The sequence below is a fragment of the Triturus cristatus genome, chromosome 3_2, assembly GCF_964204655.1.
Source record: "Triturus cristatus chromosome 3_2, aTriCri1.1, whole genome shotgun sequence".
NCBI classification, from domain to species: Eukaryota; Metazoa; Chordata; class Amphibia; order Caudata; family Salamandridae; genus Triturus; species Triturus cristatus.
The window spans coordinates 1,180,278,070-1,180,301,739 of NC_140584.1; the positions used below are offsets into that span (position 1 = coordinate 1,180,278,070).

The window sequence follows — 23,670 nt, forward strand, 5'->3', positions numbered from 1 at the left end:
TACTTCTAGGAGTGTACCGGAGCAAACGTAGTCGGCCAGGTGGACATTAGACTTGCACAAAGAACCAGGTTTTCAGTTTCTTCCTGAGCAGTAATGAGTTACTAACAGAGCCTTGCTCCAATGGCAGCTGATTCCATGCTGTTGTGCCCAGGAATGTTAGTGATCTATCTCCAGATCATTAAAGCTGGAACTTTGGGATCACAGCTAGAGGTTTGTTGGTAGATCGTACATATTTATATGGGTTGAAGAAGCTGAATCTCGCTCTAAGGTATTCGGGGCCTGTCTGATACAAGGCATCATGTACCAGTATCAGAGCCTTAAATGTGATCATCTACCAGTGAAGTCCCTGCAAATGTAGGCTAATGTGTTGCCTGTTTGCCACATTTAGCAGAAAGCGAGCTGACGCATTCAGGATCACCTGCAATTTATCCATTAGGTATTCTGGTATGCCAAGGTATAGAGCATTGCCATCATCTATTCTAGCTATAACTAATGACTATTTTCCTTGCTGAAAAGTAGACCAGGGGCAGAAATGTCTTAAGAGACCTCAGAATTCCAAAACATGTACCTACCAACTTGACTTGAGGATATAAAGATAGTTTATTGTCAAAGGTTAATCCCAGATTTTTTACCAAGTCCGTCTGAGGGCCAGGAGGGGAGGCATCATCTGGCCAAATACTTAGCTCAAAGTTTGGTGGGAAACTCTCAAAGAAGAGGATATTTGTTTTTTCCTAATAGCATTTAAGCTGAGCTTTGGCTAGCCAGTAGAAGACTGCGGTAAGGCAGATTTAAATTTGTGTGCTCTTTGACTCAGAACCCTTACTCCAAGAAAAAAGCAATTGTATGTCATCTTCATAGGTTAACACCTTCACTCCCAATTCTTCTGGTATAAGTATCAAGGGTGTAAGATATACATTGAAGAGCGTTGGACTTAGGGCCGAGCCTTGGGGAACACCTATGTCTACTTTCCTTGGGCTAGCCAAGCAGGGAAGATTCCAAACGTGCTGGCTTCTGTCTGCTAAAAATGATGTTAGCCAGTCCAATGCACATACTGCCACTCCAATGTCCTGGAGGCGGCATGGGCGTAGGAAGTGTGGGGGACGCGGGGGATATATCCCCCCCAGATTTTGGAGTGGGGGGGACACGGGGGACAAGGGTGGGGGGGACGAGGGGACAAAGGAATTTCCCCTCTCCCTTCTGTTATCGCATGGCCATTAGCACGCGAAAGCGCTACCTAATGGCCCTGCACTTGACCTGCCTGGAGTCAGAGGCCCCCCGCCCTCTGCCTTTTGTTATGCTGCAGGAAGGCTCAGCCGTTCTGGGAAGGGCAGAGAACGGAGAAAAAATAAACGCCGTCTCTTTTACTTCATGGCAAGGACCGTGTCCACTACTCCTGATCTGCCTCTGGCGGCTGCCATTCCTCCATCTCTTTCTGTCTCTGTCTCGCTCCTGCTTACGTGCTGATTTCAAGATTTCAAGAGGCAGCTCTTAAGGTACTCTCTCTTGCCTCTCCTTTTCTTTATTTGTTCCCCCGTAAAATAGATCCAAAAAAGGCTGAACACTTTGGCTGTAAATGTCCTCATTTTCTGACCGTTTTCTATTGAAAAGAAAAACCTCGGAATGGAGAGAAAAAAATAGTTAAATACCTAAATAAAGCAATGCAGAGTGGACAGCAGACAGGCCAGACTGTTATTTACACCCACACACATTAGCGCCACTTTACAGAGTTTGCCAGTGAAAGCGCTACTTTCTTTTTATCTTCTTTCTTTGAACAACATTGTTTTCCCAGGGTGGGTAAGTGCGCCATTCCTAAAGGGACTGCAATACCTGGTTGATGGGTAGAGTGGAAACGTTTAATATGATCGTTTTCAACTTTTTAATTATTTAAGCTTATAAAATGCGGCTCTGTGTTTGGGGATGTGGTCTTTTTTAAACCAAACTGCATACATTTTGAAAGGATATAAGCAATGAACGTTGAAAGGGGTCCCTTCCTGGTCCTGTAGCCACGTCTTGAACTTTTCAGGCAAAATCACTTACTGATTTCCGAATAATGAGTTTAAAACCGTTAAGGTAACCATGTTTTTTTCTGATTACAGTTCACATGCTTTGCTTATTCTTGCATTCCCTATGAGTGTTTGCTTTTTCCAGGGTGTTATTCATTTTTTTTCAGGCAGCATTTTACTGTTGTCTAGTGCATGATTTAAATTTAGTCGCAGCACAATTGAGTTGTGCTGAAGGCAGTGCGAGTTTCTCGCAGTAGGGCAGTATGGTGTTCAGTGTGGGAGAGAATGTGGCACTCTGGCCAGAGCTGCTGAATTTGGAACTGGAGAACCATGTTCAGACCTTCATGACCAGTTCACCAGACCACACTCCTGACAGAGCTTATTCCGATGCTACACCTTAGAAGGCCCGATAGACCCGCAGGTGGACCTGTCCACCACAATCCATACTGCAGTTCACTTCCAGTCTTACGGGCAGGCATATGAAGAAGCACATCCTAGATCGACAGTGAATCTGTCACTGAGGTCACAAGACCCTTGAGGCCAGTCCACCTCACCCATTGGTACCTCCATTGGCCTTTTTCCAGCACTAGCAGTGCAACTTGCCAGGGGTTGGCAATGTAGGATTTGCATGCACACCAAACTTAGGGGGTGTTTATAATGGCAGTGGGACCGCCACGTCACCCCGTCGGTGGCGGTCCCACCGCCATTGGTGACTGCATCACAGCCCGCCATATTACAATGGCAGGTGGTTACCTGGCGGTCGGAAAGACCAACCACCACGCACCCGACGGGCTTCTTGAGCCCTCCGGTGTGGTGGAGGGGCTAGTGGTTCCTACAATGCTGGTGGTGCCTACCATGCACCGCAGCAGGGATTACGATGTCCCTTACCCGCCAGCTTATCAATGGCGGTTCACCTGCCATGGAAATGCTGGCGAAAGGGACATTGGGGGCCCGTAGCAGGCCCCTTTACCCCTGGCCCTCAGACATGGGTCCTGGGGGGCATCTATGATGCCCCACAACATATCACTGCACCATGTGACAGGCACCGATATATTTAACATGTTCCTTTTTTTTTTACTTTGCGGCGGATGATGCAGCCAGCAGCACCTGCTGCAATGTAAAAGATAGGCACTGCAAACACAGTAGTGGCAGTCGCATTGTAATGCCTATCGTGGGGCCTCCACCTTGAAAGCCAGCGGTCCCATTCCCCGATTCGATGGCGGTGGTGCTGAAGTCCGCCTGCCATCGTAGTCAGCCCCTAAGTTTGCATTTTATGAATATGATTCAGCGGGAAATAAATTGATGTTTGCAATTTAATTGACTTTGGTTGGCCTCTTATCTATGAGATTTCCCTGTTGAATGTGCCTTTACATTATACATTTTTGGTTGTATGAATTGATTGCATACTACACTCTCCTACAGGTATTATTTTGAGTGTCATTAGGAGTGTCCGGGACCAATTGTTTTCTTAGGAATTGTTTTCTTTACTAACCTTTGCAAAGGGCCCTAAACTTCACAGCAACACAAGTCACATTTCTTTTAGTAATTTGGGATCCGTTTGAGCTACAAAATTGTTTTGGAGGAAATCGTTAGATTATGCAGCAGATGATGTATTATGTGGCAAATATGATACAGCCATAGTTAAGTGGAAAACATTTTTCCACTTAATTTTGCCCCAACATTGTAGTTGATCAATTTGTAAGTTCCCCAAACCCAAAAGTCGAGTTTAGGCACAATTTGCATTTTAAAAGCAGCCCTATAACACAGGGCTACTTTAAAACTGACCTCAGGCTTCAGCAGTGCACACATGCAAGCGCAGAAAGGGCTGCTGGCCTCTAAACTGCCATGCCTTATTATATTCTAGGGACTTAAAAGTAGTTCTAATCCCCCTGCCCTATTATGTACTAGGGCCTTATAGGAGAGGTCATGCCAATCATAGGGGTACCCTAACCCATAGTGCACCCTAGTGTATGTAGGTGTTTTCACTGTATTTTTAAGTGCCTCTTTCAGAATAGCACTGGCTGTTTAGGCAGAGGCCAGGGTCAGTCAGTCAGGTACCACCAGTACCAGTCAGCAAAAAGTTGGGGAGTGCCCAGGGTGGCTTTGCAACACTAGAGAAACACAAACTCTGAATGTAAAACATAACACCATGGTTGGGGGGTTCTCTTCAATAATCAGAATTGATTTCTATCCTAATGAACCCATTTTCCAACATTAGGACTGGGGAAAAATCATAACGTTCTAATCTATACATTGAAGTTTTTATGCAGCTCTTTGATGACGGTTAATAGCTCACTGTTCAATGTTAGGATTTTAACTTATAAACTTCAAATACCAAAAGAATATCTCAGACAAAAGCAGTAACTCACTGACCTATTGAATTAAAACTTTCACTAGACAAGCCTTCGATCTCTCTCCAAAAAAGAACATTAATCACCAAAGTTATCTTCACATTTTTATTGTTGCCTGAAAATTGCTGGAGACCAGGAATGCAGCAGCAGGTACTTTTCAAACCCTAATGCACTTGCAAACACGACGCCCCCACCCTAAGTCAGCGGCCTTTGTTTGCTTTGTGCATTAAGATGCAAGATTCATATATATGGTTTCTTTTAAACATTTGGTCTCATTACTATATGAATGTAAATAACAATAAAGCATACATGCAAACTGTGACTACATGCCTGCTTTTCTCAATATTTCAGTTCGAAAGTATGCGATTGTATTTGTTTAACGGGCGGTGATTTGTATAGGGTCACTGGAAAGTGCACAAGGTTGTCCCGTCCCCCCCAGAATTTTAGTGTCTCCTACGCCCCTGGGAGGCGGTCAAGCAGCAGTGTATCAGATACAATATTGAAGGCCGCTGACAGCTCCAACATGATCAGTACAGCCGCTCCTCCTCATCTAGGGTTCCTGTGATATTTTCCGATACCTCAACCAATGCAGTTTCTGTACTATAGCGGGCTCTACAGCCAGATTGGTTAGGGTGTAGAAACTTATTAGCTTCCAAGAAGTTTGACAGTTGTATATTCACCTGCTTCTCCCATATTTTGGATAAATCTATCAGCAAGGAAATCGGTCTGTAATTGGCCAGGATAGCCGGGTCCGCCGTTGGCTTTTTAATAAGTGAAAGGATCTTCACCTGCTTCCATGCATTATGGACTGAAGCTGTACTTCTTAAAGTATTTAAGATCCAGTTTATAGACGGATTAAAAGTCTCTGCCCCCAAAGCCAGCAATTTCGGGGGGCATGGATCACTGGGAGAGCCAGATTTGATGGCTTTAAGAGCCCTCAGCGTGCAATACAACTGAATATTATCAAAACTACTTAGGTTTATCCTAGCTGTTGTAATCTTCTTAGCAAGCCGTAGAATCTCGGCATCGACCTCGGGTGGGTGGCTATCCTGTAATTAGGGTTGCTTGAATGCTAGAGATCTTGTTAGTAAAATAGCTTGCCTGAATTTCACACCAGTCGATCAAGGCTGCCTTGGTATAAGTGCAGGCTGCCAGGGACATAAAGCTCTTAACTATAGAGAAAATCTCTTTTGATCTATTTCCGGTCTTTCCTATGTGCTCATCGAAATAAGCACTAGTGTCTTACAGTTTTTTTTCTCTATAATTAGGGCAGCTGAAAACCATGGACTAGAAGACGTATTTCTATGTGCTCTGCTCCGGAAAGCCAGGGCCAGAACGTATGCAGCGTTTCTGATCCAATTGTCATATTTTGTGAGATCATCATTCAGAATGCCAGATAATTCTGGGAAATGTTGCTTTAGCACCTTCGAGAATTTGTGGGGATCTATTCTATTGAAAGCTTTCCCATTATGGGTCAGAGCACTCTGGGAAGGGTCGGTGTTACTGGCCGTTGCCATGAAAGTTTTATGAAGAGGTGATACAACCAAACCGTGGTTGCAGATCCTTCATCTGTATTGGCACATTGGAACAAACTTGATCCAGTGTGTGTCCTCCTTGATGTGTCGGTTTCTCCACCTGCAGGCTAAGATTGAGCAAATTCCATAATTCTTTGAATACCGAAGCCTCCACGTTGTCTGTGCATCGGAGCAGGAGTCGTTCTTGAATTGGTTTTCCTGGCTCCGCCAGTGGCTTTCTGGTCTGGGCTCATTGCTGTTGCCAGTTTTCATTGTGGTCTTGTTTTTGTTTGGTTCCTTGCAATTGGGGATTTCCTCTTGTAAAAACACAGACCTCAAATTGGGTACAATGCAAGCAACTAGGAAAGTAGTGATTGTCAAAACCAAAAAACAACAGTCCCCATTAAAGCAATGGTCATGAAGTATGGGTTAGCTACTGCAGTTAAAAAATTCAACTGGAGGGGGGAATGTTCATATTGAGAAAGTCGCTATCAATGTGCACAACGATACATTCATATATAAAAACAAAAGGGCCTGAGTCACAGAACTAACAAGGCAAAATCCTGAACTTACAACCATTTTGGTATTCACAGAAGGCACTTACTCATTTTGGTATTCACAGAAGGCACTTACTCATTTTGGTATTCACAGAAGGCACTTACTCATTTTAGTATTCACAGAAGGCACTTACTCATCAATGAGTAAGAGCCTTCTGAGGCACATACTCATTTTGGGATTCACAGAAGGTACTTACTCATCAATGAGTAAGTGCCTTCTGTGAATACCAAAATGAGTAAGTGCCTTCTGTGAATACCAAAATGGTAGTGAGTGATTTTTGCTTAAGTTAGTTCTGTGAATCGGGCCCAAAGTTGCATCTTTATTGAAGAATTTGCCAGTTATGTACCCCATGTCAACCCCGACTCTGAAATAACTAGTCAGGCAGGCGCTGAAACCCAGGCCCGAGGTGACAGCTTGACGTAGCCGGCAAACAAACAAACAAACAGGAAATCCCAGAACAATCCCCCAGATACGCGCAGTGACACCACAGTGGTCCACGGAGATTGGCCCCAATAAAGCACACATGGCCAGAGGGGTAAGTGCTTTCCCAAAACACCATAAAGTCAGATGTTACATGAAGTTAGTAACACATAGCCAATCAGGACACAGCACACAGAGTACATGCAATGATTACACAATCCACATGCCGGACATCTGGACACTTTACCCACTAGCCGCATTGTATCTACGCAAGGTCGAGGCCCACCTGCATTCCTCAAAGAATAAATTAATTTATGACTCCAAAGACAGCGGTTTGCATTCCATACCCAAACAGGATTCCCGGAACTGCTTTTTGCGTTCAATTCAATATATAAAACTTATGAAAGATCAATTGTAAATTGAGACAGTCTTCAGAACCTCTGCCTGTGGATGTACTCCGGCTGCGCTGTTTAATTAAACAAACTGGTCGTGTTTTGCCAAATGCCTCTTGTCTTTTGTTTTTTCAAGGTATTTCATGTTCAAGTAACACTTGATAAAGTCAATCGGTTTGTCTTGTATATGATGTAGTCACCCCTCGACAAAACCAAAAGGCTTGCCTTTCATATATTGAAAGTGAAGTACATTAAAAAAAATAACTAGAAATTGACTGAAAAAAAACAAAGGATTAAAGTGACAGTTATAGTTATGTATTTTTTTTTTTAAACATAGAAATTCACTGAAAAAACTAAGGTTAAAGTGACGTTATAATTCGGTGCCAGTGCACATTGCAGCATAACATTTTATACTGAAAAAAACCCACTGAAATTCACCAGTTAACTGAAATAACTATACCTCAAGCCCTGAAGTTACTATAAACCACATACCATGCACTATTTATACTCTCACATATTACATCACTCATGACAAGCTCAAAGGTACCATTGATAACATTCCTAATGAGAACTGAAATTACGTAATTGATAGCAAGTAACAATATAAAGCGTAGAGATGCACCACAACAATAATCCCAAAAACAAGACTAGAGATGTGATTCTTTTCTTTATTCTTTTTTTGTTTTTGAAAAATTTCACATATTAGTAGGGAAGGCAGCCAACACATTTCGTCCATAAGATGGACTTCTTCAGGGCAAGTGTAAACACACACGAAGTTCAGTCTACAAGAAGCATCACGGTACAATTTCAGAATGGAGCCACAGTCCCTAAAATACAAGATAACCTGCAAACTTTCCGAGAAGAATTACAAGCTTTGTTAGAATGCTTTAAACTGAAATGGACTGATGTTCATTGATTACCATGATCCTTTGAGAGATTTGTTTGATTGTTATTCAAGTTGCCGATCAGCGGCGGCTCCTCCACTATGGTGGAGGAGCGTTGCCCCCCCTGCTAGCAAAATGTAAAAAGAAAACGGGTGTACCGAGGCTTGGGGTGGGGCCAGGGTGATGATAGGCTGGAGGGGGAGTCCTTGGCAGGCCAATCGCACATGCGCAGTGAAACTCTCTCTAACCCCAGCTGCATTGCTGGGGTTGGAGAGAGCAGGCACAGACTCCCAGCCTGTCCTGGAGTGCAAACCAACGGCGCCTAGGCCAATCCTGAAACTGCTCTTATGCATGAGAGCAGCTTCAGGATTGGCCGCAGGGCAGACTGGGAGCCTGTGCCAGCCTGCAGCTGTGGAGAGGAGTAGAAGAGCGCAATGTGATGCGTGAGGTGCATTCCCACCTCCTGAACCCCCCTACCCTGCCTCTTTTCCCCGATACTAACAGCTACAAAACCACTCAGGAGGCAATTGAAACGGTGTTTGTTTCAAGGCTATTACCTACAATACAGGCGCAATTGAGAATAATATTTAATGACTGGCAAATAAAGGGTCCCTGAGAATTACTTTCAGGTGCAAATCAATGTGTTGCAGTTCCATAGAATAAGAGAACCTAATAAAGTGTGCACTAAATCAAAACTAGTGTCTTTGCAAATGCAATCCTTCTAACAAAAGCTAAGAGAAATGGGATGGGCAGGAATGGGGAGACAGATGCCCGTTCTCACCTTTGATCTTTGCATTGGTCTTTGAGCCATTGGCAATCTGGATCAGAAGTGACCCCTCATTAGAGGCTTGAACTGGACGCCGGATTGGGAAGATAGAATCTCCCTCTATGCAGATGACATCTTGCGTTATCTAGCCCGGCCTTACCATTCTATCCACAGAATCCTACACATATTTACCTTGCTCCAGAAATATTCTGGGTACACCATAAATTGGGAAAAGTCCACAATCTATATTCTAGCAGGGGAAGAATTCAGACTACCCGCACAATGCAGTGCCAAGGTGGTTTAGGAGGGCTTTCGCTATTTAGGAATCTACGTCACGACGGACCCAGCAGTCTTTTACAATAATAAATTGATCCCTCCTCTGCGACGTCTGCAGGCAGATGTACAACATTGGAAGGCATCGGCCCTCTCGCTCTTGGGCAGAGCAGCTTTATACAAAATGATGGCGCTGCCTCGTTTTGCCTATGCGTTGCAAAATACACCCTTTCCTGTCCCAATCACATACTTTCAGACTGTAGATTCGGAGGTTAGGACCCTCCTCTGGAATGCGGGAAACCCTTGTATCTCTTTGGTCAAGCTCACGAAGAGCTGGTATGATGGGGGGGATCGCCCTTCCAGCACTCAGGAGTTACAACTGGGCATCACAATTAATGGTCACTAATCACTGGGTGCACTGGCCAATGGATGACCCTGCTTATAGAATGGATAGATACAATATGGCTAACGGCTCTTACCAGCGAGCTCTCTATGGGGGAGGCGGAATGCCCCGATATTCACACCTACAGCTACCACGGTGGCGCTGTGGCATACTGCGACCACCGCCCTGGGTTGGAAGAATAGGATCACACTTGTCACTCCTCTTTTTGATTCTGACCGATTAGGGCTTTTGGCCCATGGCCCTGGGTTTCGTAGTTGGGATCTTATTGGGCTTTCCCACGGTAGGCAACCTGTGGGCAAAGGGAAGGGTGGTCCCGTTTACTGACTTGCAGCATCACTACGATCTTAATTCAGGAGAAACTTTTAGATACTTACAGGTGAGTAGCGCACTGTATAAGGCTGTCCTTCTGGGATCTGATCTCCCGGCAGCCTCGCCGCTAGAAGATAGGTTACTTGATTACTATTTAAAGGAAAAAGCAGACATATGGGAAAATTCTAAACAATCCTTCAGACGCTCTAGAGAAGGTCCGTGCAAAATGGGTGGAAGACGCTGGGGACCTAGATGACGAGGAATGCAGGAGGCGTTATCATCTCCGCGGGAGGTTGCGGTGCGCTCCAGATTCATATTGGGTTAGCTTAAACTCCTCCATAGAGTTTACTATACCGGTGTCGCTTCAGCAAGGATGGGCATTTTGAGCTCCCCACATTGTCCCCGGGGGTGTGGGCAGGTTGGTACATACCTCCATCAGTGGGGAGAGTGCCCGCGTGTACGGTCGTATTGGAGTGAAGTGACTAGAAAAATGTGGGAAGTTTGTGGGAAACGTATGGAGGTCACCTCCCATCTTTGACTTTTGAACGTGTGGGATGCAACTGACCTGATGGCTAAGGAAAGGATCTGGGTTACCCTTGGTAGTGAGGTAGCGAAACGAAATAAAGCCAGAACCTGGAAGGGGGATACGTCACCCAAACTCCGCGATTGGGAAACAGACATGGATTGGTGTATGCAGATGGAAAGGGTGGTCTATGAAGGGAGGGGCTGCCCCCAGAAATGGACCAAGATGTGGGGTGAATGGAATAAAGCGAGAGGAATGCTATGTGAACTGTTTTCAGAGCCCACTGTACAAGAAGACATGAATCAGTAATATCATTGGGTAGGATGCTGTTATCGTAGGACTGTACTGTGAAAGAGAAGTTGGATCACAAAAATGCTATCATGTCGTTACGGTACTTGTGCACTGTGTCACTTTATTAGAGAGTGTGTTCTGTTGTTTTTCTTTTCTCTCCATAAAAAGATTTATTTAAAAAGAAAAGTAATGGGGAAACAGAACGAATGGGGAGGGGGCAGAGTGGGGCGAGGAAGGAGCCAAGGATAGGGACCTGGAGAGTGAGCACTGCATGGCGGTGCCTCATGTTTCAATTGCACTGGGCACTAGAAATGTGTATGCCCGAACTTGCCTTGGGATTCTCTTGAACAGCCCGAGCAAACCAACCACCCTCCTGCTCTACCAAATTGATACCCATCTTTTTAGGACAGCCCGAGAGGAGCCAACTGCTTTGGTAATGCTTTAATTCAAATAGATCAAAATGGACAGTCTGTGCGATAAGTTATAAGTGGAAAGTCCCCCTCATGCCTTATTGATACTGGTGCTGGTCAATAAACTCTAGAAACAAGAGTGCAGTTTTAGCTGTCCCTTGTGAGAATAACAATCCATGTGATTCCGATAATTCTGTGAGAACCTCACCTTAGCCAATCTCTAATGTTATATATCAGGTCCCATCAACAGGTCCATAAAGATGCAAATGATGTTGATTAGAATTAGGCTGAAACCAATAAGCTTCTTTGCATTCTGCAATACCCAGCAGAGGTGGGTATATGCCTGCAGTAACCCTATTTTACCGGACTCGAAGCCTGCTAAAAACCTCTATCATTTACTACAGGATTTGCATTGCAGAAATGCTGTTCTGTGCTTAATGTTCCTGTTGTACTGAACCCGGTTAACATTTTATTGAGCATGCAAGTGATAGCCATAAAGTTCACTATTTTAGATTTGTGGCCCACCTTTTTCTCCATTCCTATGCAGCTTGACATCCTGTTTCTTTTCACGTTCACATTGTCAGGGGGGCAGCTCACATGGGTGAGATTGCCACAGGGGTTTTGTTGAGGGCTGGATGTAGTGATTGCTTTTTCTGGACTCGTCAGAAGTGTCCGTTCAAAGCACAGCTATTTTCTGCAGCCAGGGTGCCACTTACAGAGTGCTAAGCAATGCATGGCCGTTAGGTGCCGCCAAGAAAGGTCACAAAGAGGAAAAAACACAAACTACTTACCTCCCGGACCCAGGAGGAAGGAGTGTAAATCAGTCACCAAATTCAAAATGATGCTGACTAAGCATCCTTGTTGTCGCCCCTCTCCACCGTGGCCTTCACATTTCCTCTAATCTTACTCCCTGTTTCTAAGTATGTGAGGCTGCAAAGTTCTGAGAGGAGTTTGCAGCAATGTAGTGATAGTATTTTTCATTTCATTCTTTGCCCCTTGCTCCAGATACTTGCCCACTGTTTTTTTTCTTTTGTTTAGCTTTTTTCATTGGACTCAAGAATCGCCAGCAAGTACACAGCTTTAGTAGCTTAGATCTAATAGGAAAATATCCCTAACCACATCCTTCCTTGAGAGCATTCAATGGCGAGATATAATCACTCACCAAATGGTACCAAGCACCGGGATATGCCATTGAGCATCTATGGGGTGCCCAAGGCATAAGAGGTATACCGAGTCATTTTGGCTCTTTTGAAGGCACCCCAGAAAGATTTAGACAGTCTGAGCATTCTGGAAGGATCAACTTTGGTTCAATATGTTGATGGTTGTTGCTTGATTCTGACTCGCTTGTCTAATGCAAGGTTGACTCTCTGTGTCTGCCTACCGAATTACCTAAAAGGTGCATTTAGCCTCTAAAGAGAAATTGTGGTTCAGTGTGCTGCATGTCTGATATTTAGGTCACAGCAGCTTGGCTGGAGAAAGACATCTGTCTGCCAATCACATCAAAGTGATCCATAAGTAAACCAGACCTGTTACAGTCTCCCAGGTATGGCCCCTTTTAGGGATGGGATGTTTGGAGTACTGTAGACAGTGAGTTTTAGGTTATGCCAATATTGAGAAGACTTTACTAAGGTTCCTTCAGAAGGACCTCCCTCAATAATTGTCTTGGTCTAGGGAGGCAGAACAAGGATTTGAATTTTTGAAATACGCATTGTCTTCTGCACCTGTTGATTACACCAAACCCTTCATTTTGTATTGAGAAGGAAAGCCTTGTCTTGTGAGTGCTGAGACTAGATCACAGAGACAAAAAAACAACATGCCTATTATTCCTTTGCTATCACAGCTGTGGCAGAGCCGCATCCATGACTCCACGCTGTGGCAGTACACATCCATGCCTCCACACTGTGGCGGGCTGCATCCATGTCTCCACGGTCTGGCGTTGCTGCATACAGGACTCCACGCATGGCGGCACGCAGCCAGGTGCCCCGATACGGACCTAGGGCAGACCGGTCTTCAGCTCGCTGCTCCCTGCAAGGCGGGAGGCAAGGCTAGGCGCACTGGCAGCATACATCCGCAACAGGACCGGGTGAGGGATCCTGCCACGGGCAATTGGAGGGGGGGTCTGACTTTGTGGGGTGATGAAGGGAAGTGGAGCTACCCTGCGATGGGCCCAGCTGCATACCGGGGAAGACCCGGGGTGATTGATGATTGAGCGACCCTTAGACAGCGTAGCCCCGGGAGGAACTTGGGGCTGCAAGGTGCGTCCGAAGTGTCGATGATCAATGTGTCTGGCAATTCACACTAATTCTCACAACTAGCTGTGTTCTTCATCGACGTGCGAGCCGAGTGTTCCACAGGCAACTTTTCGAAAACGTTTGCCCACCTGCTAGTGCAGGAGAAGCGGGAAGAAGGCAAAGCCGTCCGTCCGTTAACTGGCCCGGCGCCCAGCGCCAGGGTTCCTCTCTGGGAGTCGGACTGCGCTCTGCCCAGGACTGCCCCTCCCCAGTCGCAGGCAAGAGGGGCTCTCGGAGCGACGGGAACAGGCAGCCCCACCACCGCCGGTCCCACTCAAAGAGACTGGGAGAGAACGCGTGAATCTTCAAACCCTCAGCCCAGCCGCACAGGACAGGAACGGGCCGGGCACCTGGCATGAGAGAGGGTTGCCCCACCTGCTTGTCAGCCGTCTGCCACCGGGTAAGACCCCTGGGGAGTCGAAAGTCCCCTGCTCGGGTGACAGCCCGAGCCGCGCCGGCAGGCTGGTGGGTGAACCACAACCCCCATGTCCAGGTCGGAGGTGCCAGAAGGGAAGAGCTGAGCAGCTCCGAGTCCCACACACCTCCCATCAAGAGGAGCTGGGGTCCCCTTGCAGGCCCCAGCTCCTTCTCTTCCAAGCAGCACTGCCGCGCAAGATGGGCCGCTCCTCAGTTGCCCGAAGTCCAGTCAGGCCAGGCATCAGGGACAGGAGGGCCCGGCAAGGTCTTGGGGGGGTTGGTCCCAGCCCTGGGATGTAATGCCATTTGGATTCCCCCCACCACGGGGGTCGTGCTGGGTGAGCGTGGGTTTCGTCTCTGGAGGGCCTACGACTGTGCCTCTCCTGGAGGGACAGGGGCTGGTCCCTCAGGCGGTCTGGTCCTCCCCAGTGGGGGAGGCCCAGTCCTCACCAAAGTGCCCCACATTGCCGGAGGATGGGTCCCAGGGCGGGAGCACCCATCCCAGGGCCCGCCAGGACCCCTGGGTCACGGTCAAAGTGCCTACACTTAACCACACAGGGGAAGCCTCCCCGGGCCCGCAGGGCCTTAGGGACAAGGTCGGAGTGACTGGACTTGACAACACTGGGGAGGTCTCTCCGGGCCTGCGTGACCATGTCCCGGGTGCCCTGTCACGCATTGTGCCGGGAGATGGAGCCCCAGACTGGGAGGCCCCTGGTCCGGACCCGTCTGGTCACTGGCTGAGCACTGCCAGGCCGAGAGGGTTCAGAGTACCCTTTACCTACTAATCCAGAGGAAGGCTAACCCCCTTTCTGGTAACCCGTGGGATCCAAGGTGCCCATGCACCCGGCCTTCCTGGAGCCCTGGCTGGGCTCGCGTGAGCGAACTAGCCCTCATCGGGATTCCTAGGGTAGCCATCTGTTAGCACCATTGGAAAGCATTGGGTGCAACCAGATGGCCAAGGGGTTGGGCGCGACCAGATGGCCAGGCCCGAAGGACGGTAATCTGCCCAGGCCAGAGAGACACACCCCTTGGCCCATCGGAGCCGAGGGCCGGGTCACAGTCCATGCTTCTGAAGCCAGCCAAGCTGGAGGAGCTTCCCCGGGACCCTTGCAAAGTGGCAGGCGGCTACAGGAGAGTGCCACAGTCCAGAGCGCCCACCCTAAGGCCCAGCGGGGGGCTCCTTCCATATCCTCTGAACCCGGCAGAGCATGGACAGCATCCCCTCCATGGTGGACTGGCAGACCTGGGCCTGCTGGCTCCCTGCCCAGCCCCATCCTCTCTGCTCTAAGGCTCGGAAACCCTCACCCGGTCCACGGTCGGGTGTTTACAACCAAGCAGCCCAAAGTCACACATAGGCCCAACCTTGACTAGAGCCCAGTCTGGACCATCCCCAGGCCGCACTGCCGGTGGCAAAGACCCCATTTCCCCCTGCCTGCTTGGTGGCATGGAGCCCAGGCCCTGCCGGAGTTCTGACCGTAGGGCACCACCACAGCCTTCCTTCCAGCAAGGAGAAAGAGGGCTGCTTCCTGGGCCTGCCACTTCCTTTTTGCATGGCCCCCCTCACCCTTAGGAGAATGGTAAGTCCTGCGCCGGGCCTGCTAACCACACCTCCTGGGTGGCACGGGACATCCACAGTCATTGCAATTCCAGACCGGGCCCAAGCATCATCTGCTGAGGGCTTCTCAGAGTTCTCCCGGGCTCCTGCTCCAGCTCGGCGCCCATGGGACTGGGCCTTCATGAAGAGCTGGCCTCGCTCTGCTCCTTGCCCTGGAGCCAGCAGGGCGGGGAGCAAGGGAGCCCTCCCCATTGTGCAGCCACCATGCCCTGACTAGTGACTGTCACCCCATACCCTGGATTCAGGGTGCTGACTCGGGTGGATGCTTTCCATTTACTGGAGCCTTGAGGAGCCAAGAATGGGTTAAGCCCAGGCCACGTCCTCTTTACACAGGCCAGCCCGGGAGCCCATTTCCCTCGACTATTGAGCCCCCATGTAGTGGGGACCCCGGGAGGACAAAAATTGGAGCTAGCCCAGCCGGCCAGCTATCTAGTTGCCTAGCCTGCTGGGCAATCTGGTTGGCCAAGCCAGGCAACCAGATGGTCGGGGACGACTCAGCGACCAGATAGCCCAGGATGACCGGACCCAGTCGCACTGCAATCCGACGATGGCGAGCGTGGCCAGGCGATCCGAGGTCGCTGCTCAGGAGTCTCCTTTCCTGGGGCTACTAACCTCCCTGCGACTTGTGTGGGAGTAATGAAAGAGGGGGATGATCCCGGCCCATCTATCTGGTTAGTCTGCTGACCCGCAAGGGATCATGGCCCCCGTCAGTGCAGGGCAAGAGGGGAGGCCCCTGTGGGCCTGCGTTCCCCCCTCTGTGTCCCTTCCACCAGCCTGGCGGAAGAGGGACCCACCCCTGGGTGTGGTGAAGGAGGGTCCAGGGGTCTCCCACGGATGGAGAGAAAAGCTTGGCTCAAAGGATGACTTTCAATAGATCGCAGCGAGGTAGCTGCTCTGCTACCTATGAAACCCTGACACAGAATCAGGACGTCAACTAATGATTTAGCACCAGGTGTCCCACGAACAATCAGTGCACCAAGGGCGATGGAGGCCCCCACTTCCATCCACGCTTCGGTCCCCAAGTGAGCAGCTCTACGCATCGGCCCCAAGAGGCCGGCTAACCCAGGGCTACCGAGGCTCCACAGCACTGAGGTGTTGTTACGGTTATGGAGGATCCTGTACTTAGGTGCATCTCAGATTGGACACTGGTGTACCCTTATCAGTCCCTAGTACTTGCCATTGCAGCCTGGGTAAGCTGGTGCTAGTACCACTTACGAAAGATATAGGTTTCCCTATATCTAAATTCACTGCACTTAAAACCTATAAGTCACCCCTGAAGCAGGGTGCTCGGTTCTAAGTGTGAGGGTGCCCCTGCCTGAGAAGGACACCCCTACAACCTAAGCTGATCAGACTGCTGAATCTGGGCTCCCACGGACTCCAAAAGGCTCAGCAACACAGGTGGTGGATCTTCACATCCCTCAAGGCCTGCCCTGTCCTCTCACCAAGTTTGAGGCCAGTGTCCCTCATCAGAGCTGCAAGAAGCGAACCCATGTGCACAGCATTCTCTTGCAGTTGCAAAGGCTTGTTGGCTTCCTTCCACCAAGATCTTCGGGCTCCAAGTAGCCCCAACCTCAAGCATCTCCTGTGACCAAGATCTTTGTCCTCACTGCATCTCTTGCATCCTGGGCCTACATCTTCGGTAAGCTGCTCGATGTCCTCTTACGACTTCAGTGCCTCCTGCCAGTGGGTCCTCCCGAGGGTCTCCTTTGATTTCTGCAGGCTCCCCTGATTGCTCGGGCTTGCCCTGACTCCCCTGCTTATGGTTAGTCACCTCGACCTTGCTGGTCCTGACACTGTACCTTCTTCACTTTCCATGTTGGTTGCAGTTGCAAAAGATTGTTGGTGCTTTAGACGGACACAACACCTCAACTCTCGACATCCGACGTAGGACAGCTTGTGCATGGCTCCTGGTCTTCCACAGTGTTGCCTGGTCTGCACAGCTGCAGTTTCAGCGTCACCCTCAACTCTCCTGCAACCCTCGACTTCAGTAGGCTTTCGTCTTTCGGGCCTCATGGTCACTTCCAAGTGGCTTAGACTCTGTCCCCTCTGCTTCCTGGTACTCCTCAACTTGAATCCACCTTTGGGTTCCACCGGACACTTTCGCCTTCTCTGGCCGCGGCATCTTCCCGAAGTCTTCCATTGAATTCATCTGCGGTTTGCAATGCCACTTCACACCTATGCACCCGGCTTCCCTGGTGTAGGTATCCTGGTTCCCAAGATATCCACGGAAGCCGGCGTGAGGGGTTTGCGCGATTCACGAATAGATTGAGACGTATCCACAACCATTTAATGGAGAGAGAGCGTCGCTAATTGGACCCTACCATAATTATTTCCCCACGCTGGAGGACATTGTGGGTAGGAAATATCACCACACGTTAACAATTGCATATTGGAGATGATTGAGCCTTGAAAAAGTCGCGTATATATGTAACAGAAGCGACAAAACACGTGTTGGTTCTCGATCTGTCACAGAACAAGAATCTACGCAAAAGAATAAAAGATTGAAGAATTTATTTTTGACCAGTGTATGTATTTGTATTGACAAACGAAGCTACTGCTGTCATTGATTGTGCTTCTAAAATTTTACGTGTGCTAGGGACGTTGTAAGTACTAGAGTTGTAGCTTAGGCCACAGAATTGGGGGAGGCAGGTGGTTCTCTCCACCTTTTAGCACCGTACAGATAGTGGATTTATAGACATACATACAGTGAATATACGCTGTGGCGCAGTTCCCTATGAACAATACCACCAGTCTATCTTTAGTAGGTATCCACGGGTGGGGTGGCTCTCCAAGCTTCGGTCCTCCACAGGGTTTCTTCAGGGTCCACTGGGAAGGGTCCTTCTTTAAAATTGCAACAGCGACTTACCCATTGACTTGTATTGAACCAGCGGTCGTGTTCCCGCTCTGCACACGGCCTCCATGGGCTTCCTGATTACTTACCTCAGGTGGTTCGTTGGATCCCCGGCACTTCTACGTCTTCTGGGTATAATGTTGAGTCTGCGACTTCCTAGCCACCTTCTTCCATCGCAAGAACGCAGACATCCACGACAGCATCAGCAACCAGGCCTCCCCAACTGACAGACACCTCAGACTCACCGCCCCCTAGCCACATCAACATCGACCCCCTGCTCTCCTGGACCCACGTCAACGACAAAGACACCATCAAAACCATGAACACCATCCACTCCGGTTCACCATCCGACCCCTGCCGGCACCACATCTTCAACAAAGCAAGCTCCACCATCGCACCCCATCTCTGCAAAATCATCAACAGCTCCTTCGAGACCGCCACCTTCCCAGGGAGTTGGAAGCACGCCGAGATCAACGCCCTTCTCAAGAAACCCAAAGCTGACCCCAAGGACCTTAAGAACTTTCGGCCCATCTCCCTCCTCCCTTTCCCAGTGAAAGTCATCGAGAAAATCGTCAACAGGCAACATCCTGGACCCGTCCCAATCCGCCTTCCGCAGCAACCACAGCCCCGAAACAGCCCTCATTGCCGCAATGGACGACATCAGGGCCATGATGGACAACGGAGAAACTGCGGCCCTCATCCTCCTGGACCTCTCGGCCGCCTTCGACACCGTCTGCAACCACACCCTCCACACACGCCTCCACAACGCAGGGATCCGTTACAAAGCATTGGACTGGAGCACCTCCTTCCTCACCGGCAGAACCCAGAGTGTCCGCCTCCTCCCATTCCGCTCTAAAGACACCAAGATCATCTGCGGCGTACCCCAAGGATCGTCTCTCAGCCCGACACTCTTCAACATCTATATGGCACCGCTCGCCAACATCGTACGACCTCAACATCGTCTCATTCGCCGACGACACCCAGCTGATGCTCTCCCTCACCAAGGCCCCCACCACCGCCAAATCCAACCTCCGCGAAGGAATGAAAGCCATCGCCGAATGGATGATGATCAGCCGCCTGAAACTGAACTCGGACAGGACGGATGACCTCGTCATCGGATCCAGCCCCTCCGCCTGCGACGACTCATGGTGGCCGGCCGCACTGGGAGCTGCACCGACACCCACTAATCACGCACGCAAACTGGAAGTCATCCTGGACTTAGCACAGTCAATGACCCAGCAAGTGAACGCCGTCTCCTCCTCCTGCTTCAACACCCTCCGCATGCTCCGCAAGATCTACAGATGGATCCCCACCGGTACCAGAAGGACAGTCACCCATGCCCTTGTCACCAGCAGACTGGACTACGGCAACGGTCTCTACGCAGGAACATCAGCCAAACTCCAGAAATGACTACAACGCATACAGAACCCCTCTGCACACCTCATCCTCGACATCCCCCGCCACAGCCACATCACAGCCCACCTGAAAGACCTTCACTGGCTCCCTGTCAACAAGAGGATCACCTTCAAGCTCCTCACCCACGCCCACAAAGCTCTCCACAACACCGGACCAGCGTACCTCAACGAAGGACTCACCTTCTACACCCCGACCGCCAACTTCGCTCCGCCGACCTCGCCCTCGCCACCATCCCACGCATTCGTCGAGCGACCGCCAGTGGCAGATCGTTCTCCCACCTCGCTGCAAAAACCTGGAACACCGTCCCCATCCGCCTACAACAGACCCAGGACCTACTGGCCTTCAGGAGACTCCTCAAGACCTGGCTGTTCGAGCAGTAGCAGCACCCTTGCCCCCCCCCCCCCAGCACCCACGGGTGAGTTGTGCGCTCTACAAATGTACTGATTGATAATGGTTGTCTGGATTAGTGCAGGGTGCCCACTTACATAAGCACGCACCATATACTAAGCCAGCTTCTCACATAGGCATTCAGTCATAATACCACAGATGGTAGCTTCACCCTATTGGCTCGTCAGCCAAGCACATTCACCAAATGTCTGAACCTGCGGTTCCTCTCGTACTGAGCAGGATTACTATTGCAACAACACATCATCAGTAGGGTAAAACTAACCTGTCTCACTATGGTCTAAACCCAGCTCACATCCCTATTAGTGGATGAACAATCCAATGCTTGTTGAATTCTGCTTCACAATGATAGGCAGAGCCGACATCGAAGGATTAAAAAGAGACGTTGCTATGAATGCTTGGCAGTCACAAGCCAGTTATCCCTATGGTAACTTTTCTGACATTTCTTGCTTGAACTCCAAAAAGTCAGAAGGGTCATGAGGCCCCGCTTTCACAGTCTGTATTCATACTGAAAATCGAGATCAAGTGAGCTTTTGCCCTTCTGCTCCACAGGAGGTTTCTGTCCTCCCTGAGCTCGCCTGTGGACACCTGCGTTATCGTTTGCCAGGTGTACCGCCCCAGTCAAACTCCCCACTTGCCACTGTCCCCGGAGCGGGTCACTCCAGTCGCCAGAAGCGAGAGCCCCACAGGGCTCGCCCCTGCCTCACCATTTAAGTGAAAAAACAATAAAAGTGGTGGTATTTCACCGGCAGCCTGAGGGCCTCCCACTTATCCTACACCTCTCATGTCTCTTCACAGTGACAGACTAGAGTCAAGCTCAACAATGGTTTCTTTCCCCGCTGATTCTGCCAAGCCTATTCCCTTGGCTGTGGTTTCGCTAGATAGTAGGTAGGGACAAGGGGAATCTCGCTCATCCATTCAAGTGAGTCACTAATTAGATGACGAGGCATTTGGCTATTTCTGTACCACCACATGGTGGCTCATTCTGGGTTATTATTGCTGTCCATCAGTGTCAAATCGGTCTTGCTTCCAACAATACAACATTTATTCCTTCCGGAGTACAGCCACACTTAAAGCTGTCCTCACTGGAACTGGAATCACATATAGGCTAGAGATAGTAAGATTACAGCTACAAAGCTGTCCTCAATGGAACTGGAATCACGTATAGGCTAGAGATAGTACACCCTCCAGTACTATTCCAGCAATATAAAAGTGTCTACGAACAGTCCTGAAAAATTAAAGTGTGATTAGCAGGACAACAATAAACTATGTGTGGGAGTGATTATGTGCATGCAATTATTTGAGACCTATTCTTCATTCAAGACATTTCAATAATCATGATGCACACATTTATGTCTAAATTGTTATATGCACACATCTATAAAAAATACACATATAAAATGTACATCTAACTAGAAATTCCACATCTATACTAATTCTCGTGTCAACTATAAACTATTGTGTAACTGTTTTAACCACATTTAAATATTAAAGAATCAACATTTTAAAACAATATGTTTTATAAGGGTGACATGTGTGCTGCATGACAGTGTACATCTCAGCATTTTGCTTGACATTTAATTGTCCTTGAATACTTCGCACATTTTAAGAGTGTCCATTAAAGTAGTCAAGCAAATATTCTTTTTAATGGGAAAGACATCTGCAAACCTAGATCAGCCAGAGCAACATCATTACATTGAGGCCCCAACACCCCGACATCCAACAATAAAGCCATGAAATTTCACAATGTTACAATTGATAAGATCTTTGATTTGCTGTGATAGATCCTAATAATATTTAACTTTACTCTTAAATGCTAATTCAAGGGAATTCTGTGAGTTTTCATCTCAAATTTAAACATCAATCTCTACAGCAGCACCATCTTTTGTAAATACTACATCTGGTTTTCGTAGTTCATCTTGATTGTTTTTGACATGAGGTTCCCTACTTGCCATCCAGCCATACCTTTTTGCTCTATCAAGGAGTAATTCCAATAATTTTTGTTGCTTTTTATCCTTATGTCCTTAGTTTTGGGACATGCACCTGAAATGTGTGAAATTGTTTCGCAAACATCTTTACAGTATCTGCATGTATAAAATGTTCGATTTCTTTCCCTTGTGATGGTTTCTCTGTTATGCAAAACATTTGCTCTTAACATCAGTGAAGCTATGTACTGATTTTCTTTCATTTTGTTATGCTTGCTGATTCAGAAATTTGAGGTTGGATTATTTGCTATGTATTTAATATCATCACTTTGGCTGGGGAAATTTGTCCATTACTCAAATTCCTCTTTCCTCCAATCATATGTTGCTAACAAATTTAAATCTTAACTCCGAAATCTACTGTCTAAAATGTTGAGTTTGTGTGTTTTGATGATGTTATCAATTTTGTCATATATTAGATCTCCTGCATACATGTAGGAATGAGCTATATATAGATCTGGAGCTTCTCTGAGGTATAGTAAATTGTTGAATTGTAGTACATAGCTTTGGTACACTGAGGCCCACATATGATCTTTTCGAATACAGGAGACCATTGCATCTGCATGCAGGTAGGTGAAGGAATTGCTTGACATTTTTCTTTATCGTTTGATCCAGTGTATTAAAAGTTTTTGCTGCTGTTCCTGTCATTTCTAATTTAAAGGGCAATTTGACACAATATTTAAATTTTTTGAGTGGGTTTGGGTGGTAAATTGTCAGGTTTTGAGCCCAAATAGTAAAAATCACATTTCTTTTGTTATTACTTGTATGGCTAGTGTGTGGGTGAAAGTTCAATCCGAGTAATTTCTCACTGTCAGCTGGTTGAATATTTTCAATATAGTGTTTTTCACATTGCCATGGTTTGCAGTTATATACCAGGTTTTTTTTTATTTCTGGTGACTTATGTTTTTTCCACATTAGGGGCCATATGTAGGTAGGGACCCATTTACCACTTCATAAATACCGAATTTTACCGATTAGGTATTTATGAAGTGGTAAATGATATGTAGGTAATGAGTCGGTAATATTTACCGATTCGGTAAAAGTCGGTAATTACCGAATACCGATTCGGTAATGAGGCATACCTTCCCATTGATGGGAAGGTATGCCTCATTACCGAATCGGTAAATACCGATTCGGTAATGGGGGGAACACATGCAAGGGTGGCAGGGTGTCACATTGACACCCTGTTGCACCCCTGATTCTTGCATGTGTGCACATGTGGCACACATACATGCCCTAAGGGCATGTATGTCTGCCACATTGCACACTTCTAAGCACTTTAAAATGCTTTTCAACATCCATTCTGCATTTACCACCAACTATTAGTTGGTGGTAAATACCGACTCCAGAACACACCCACACACTCCCCCTACATCTCATTTTTGTATTCGGAATTTACCGAATCGGTAATTTTACCGATTCGGTAAATTACCGAATACAAAAATGATCCCCCTACATACCAAAAGCCAAAATACCGGCCCGGTAACGGTATAATTACTGAAAATCGGCCGTTACCACCGGTATTTGGCTTCCTACATGAGGCCCTTAGTTTTGAAACTGCTATATCATCTGCAAAGGCTTGAGCGGTGATCTGTT

General features: G+C 47.9%; 1 non-coding gene and 1 pseudogene across 1 annotated transcript; both read right to left on the reverse strand.

The window, feature by feature from the left end:
- Window positions 1-13,307: 13,307 nt before the first annotated feature.
- LOC146859390 (5.8S ribosomal RNA) lies at window positions 13,308-13,460 on the reverse strand. The gene has a single exon (XR_014980158.1). It is a non-coding gene; the product is annotated as a 5.8S ribosomal RNA (ribosomal RNA).
- A 6,710-nt stretch (window positions 13,461-20,170) lies between these two features.
- The window catches only part of LOC146859391 (28S ribosomal RNA), a 7,356-nt pseudogene continuing 3,856 nt past the window's right edge, over window positions 20,171-23,670 (reverse strand).